Source organism: Haliotis cracherodii, unplaced genomic scaffold (assembly GCF_022045235.1).
Source record: "Haliotis cracherodii isolate W230 unplaced genomic scaffold, xgHalCrac1.p SCAF_8, whole genome shotgun sequence".
Classification (NCBI taxonomy): domain Eukaryota; kingdom Metazoa; phylum Mollusca; class Gastropoda; order Lepetellida; family Haliotidae; genus Haliotis; species Haliotis cracherodii.
The window spans coordinates 31,478,291-31,481,953 of record NW_027266341.1 but is presented as its reverse complement, the minus strand read 5'-3'; the positions used below and the strand labels follow the sequence as shown (position 1 = coordinate 31,481,953).

At 42.6% G+C, this 3,663-nt stretch overlaps 1 long non-coding RNA gene across 1 annotated transcript; it reads right to left on the bottom strand.

Moving 5' to 3' along the window:
• Window positions 1-252: 252 nt before the first annotated feature.
• On the bottom strand, window positions 253-3,173 carry LOC139449808 (uncharacterized). Its single transcript, XR_011652191.1, has 3 exons — window positions 3,090-3,173; window positions 1,313-1,427; window positions 253-319 (listed from the first exon to the last, which is right to left on the bottom strand). It is a non-coding gene; the product is annotated as an uncharacterized lncRNA (long non-coding RNA).
• Window positions 3,174-3,663: the final 490 nt, after the last annotated feature.

The following is a 3,663-nucleotide window of genomic DNA, read 5'->3' as shown; positions in this document are numbered from 1 at the left end:
AGACACTCCCCACTCAAAAATAATCCGATTACGACGTCATCGAGCTACGAGCGTATGTTCGAATCTCCAGAAATGACGTCATGATAGAACAATGTTTCATCGTGAAATTAACAACGCTTCGTTCTTCATTGTTATTTGCGATTTACGGCGTAGCTTTCTTACATATTTATATTAAAGAGGCTGCAGCATACACCCACTTACTGTTTCTTTACTTCTTCATCTTGGAGTGCACATCTTCTTACACAGGTACACGACTCCCCCAAGAAGCAGCCCCCCGGCGATAACTCCAACAGTTATTCCTATCACGGATGGTATCGGGCTGTGAAGATACGTGATTTGAAATAGTTCAAATAGTTTAATTCGTTTGTAAAAAACTCGTACTTGTTTTCAGTGCCACATACTGACCAGTCGTCTTAAACGTCTCGTGAGTTCTACAGATATGCGTTCTTAAGACGTGCCTGGTACAGTGGTTGTGATTTCGACTTCCTGATGCGACCCTTTTCAGGTGGGGATTCACGGAAATACTGAAGTCCTTTCAGAGGAACTTTCAACCCAATCCACCAAATCACTTGTATTCTGTTAATTTAGTTTATAATCTCAATCGAGTTTCTTTTGGTATCAAACATATCAACACAAGATGACTGTTTAAAAGATCTTGACAGTGCTACAAATGTTAAACAGAATTGAGATTGAATAATATCTTGTAGGTGTCAAAATCAAGGTGTTTACATAAACAGGGCGTGGCTTCATGTTCAACAGTTGTACTGCTTATTAATTCATACTTAACACATAACCGACATGAATGTTAAGAATACACAGGCCCGGGAAATCAATGTTTATCAAAAACAGGCGACGAATTAGACAGGGTGGTCGGTCAGACTTTGTTTGTTTGTTTGTTTATTTGTTTGTTGTTTAACGCCGCACAATATTCAAGCTAAATGACAGCGGTCTGTAAATAATCGAGTTTGGACCAGACAATCTAGTGATTGACATCATGAGCATCGACCCACACAATTGGGATACGATGACATGCATCAAGCAAGTCAGCGAGTCTGACCACCCGATCCCGTTAGTCGCCCTTACGTGATGAGAACGGTGAAGTAAGTGACTAGTTGACGTTACCAAGGCCAGTATAATTCCAGCTTTATCACGGTGGCTTAAATAATGGGATCAGACGAACCAGTGGTTAATATCATGAGCAACTATCCATTCTTGGGTACATCACAAGGTCACCACCTGATCCCCAAATATTTCAATGGGGTCACCACACTTCCGGTTCATACATTTGAGTTACAAAATATACTGTACTTACTCAGGTTCTCCTTCCTTACAGCATTTGGCAGCTCTGCCACTCCCACAACAGTGCTCTCCCTTTACACAATCAACCGGTTCAAACCAATCCATGTAGCACCATCCTTTCACAATTTCTGAAATACGAGATGCGGGTGTGAACATTTTGTAGAATGATGGACAGTCACTTGTATTGGGGAAGGTCAATTTGTCCCAATTGAAATGACAGCAGACTTAAATGATAGACGAATTAAACTATGCTCGTTGTCGGCTTCTTATTGTCATTCTGCAGTTTGTTTTACCAGCGCTGAAGAAATATATCCATTTTATCAAATATGATAATTGCATTTTATATTTCCTACCAAATACTTTAGGTCGAGCGCCGATTCTTGGCCAGTTTTCAGTGGTTGTAACATGCTGATCCGGTGATCGGGAGTCACAACGGCGGGCGTACGTGCACGCAATGCACACGCACACGCACGCACGCACACACGGAGACCGAAGCATGTACGAGGCGACCAAATGGGTCGGATGGTAAGCTCGGTGGCATGGTTGATTGGTGTAATCGTATCCCAAATGCAGATATTCACGATATCAATCACTGGTTTGTCTGGGACAATTTCGATTATTTAAAGGCGACATATAGGCGGACTGGAGCGCGGCGTCACACATTAAACAAACAAACGTGATTCCAAATGGGCCGGGTAGGGTATGAGTATTGTATTATATTTTATTGTACTGTACTGCATTGTGTTATATGGTATTGTATTGTATCGTACTAAATCGTGTCCATCTTAATTATATTTATACCAAACTGTTTCCATTGATTTTATAAGTGTCTCATTACCTCAGGGTAGTTTCTGTACATATGGCCATGTACTGTATTTTTAACCTGTTTTAGTTCCAAGAAGAATATAGTGTAATCGGCTCGATATGAATGTGCAGAAAGTGAGAGTTTAACAACCAACTCTCCCTCTCTTTTTCTCACCCTGGGGACACGGGTGGCCCAGTCGTCTAAGGAGTCGCGATTCGCTGTGCTGAGTTGCGTCCCTTGGTCACGCCAGAAACCTATGATTGTGGGTTCGAATCCCGGTTCGCACCGATTATAGTTCTAGGTTTGTCAGCACCATACCCGTGCTCGTGGGTTTCACCGAAGTGGTAAAAGTTGAGACCTGCATCACATCGGCCGCTTTTAACAGTATTCCAGTTATATCACGTCGTGTCAGCTTAATGTGGGAGGAAAGCCAGAAGTGATGCATGTCTCAGACGCTTACCACTTCGTTGAAACCCACGAGAACGGGTATGGGGCTGACAAACCTAGAAACATATTTGGGTCGAATCGGGATTCGAACCAACAATCATAGGTTTCGTGCCCAAGGCCCGCAACTCTGCACAGCGAATCACGGCGCCTTAGACGACTAGGCAATCCGTGCCCCCAACAAGCATTACGAGTTATAACAAAATATAAATGTAAGGATAAGAAATTTATGGATGAACAACTTCTTTAAAAATATATAAATGATATATTATGATGTCATTATTATAAATATTGAAAATACCTGAACAGTATAAAATCAGTAACAGTGACAGATAGTGGTGTTCCATGGCTCTGTGCCTCCTGAAAGACAGCTTGACATTGTCCACTATTTACATCATTCGTAAATATAGAGGGTTTCGCAATGAACTCTGCGGTTCGGGTACATCTCTTTGAAAATAGTCGCGTCGCCTGTAGTGGATTCTTGCCCTGTATATCTATAATAGTTGTCAGTTTGGTATTGCAAGCCATAAGCTGTATTTACCAGTATGTTCGATGTTGGCACGGTTCAAGCAAGACACTGATAGTGTCACAACAAACACACAATGCGTGTTGACGGTGTTGTGACAGTTGTTAGCGGGTGGCGATATGAGTGACCCTAGTGGTTGTTATTTGATCCAAGGGTAGATAATCCCGGTGCAATCAATAAGTACATTGCCCAGGTTAGCGTGACGATAATGAACAGGCGCAACTCATAGTGTGATAGCGAGTCACTGTGTGAGCACCACAGACATTGTTCACACCTACTGGATATACATGCACAGTTTCCAACACGCTATGTAGCAATATGATCTGGACTCATTTCGGTTTTTATAGTGCTAGCCCACTGAAATGCCATACCGCAGTTTAACATGAATATCCAACTGAGACACAGTGTACTGACTCCGAACATGTGTACAGCTATCAGCGTGTTACACGTCGCGGTGGAGTAAGTAGGATTTTACGCCTCTTTTTGAATATGCAAGCTGTGCCACGGCGGGGAACACCAGAAGGGGGCTTCACATGTTGTGCTGCTTCGGACGTTGTCTTGTAGTGTGACTTATTTCTACTGACGCTAG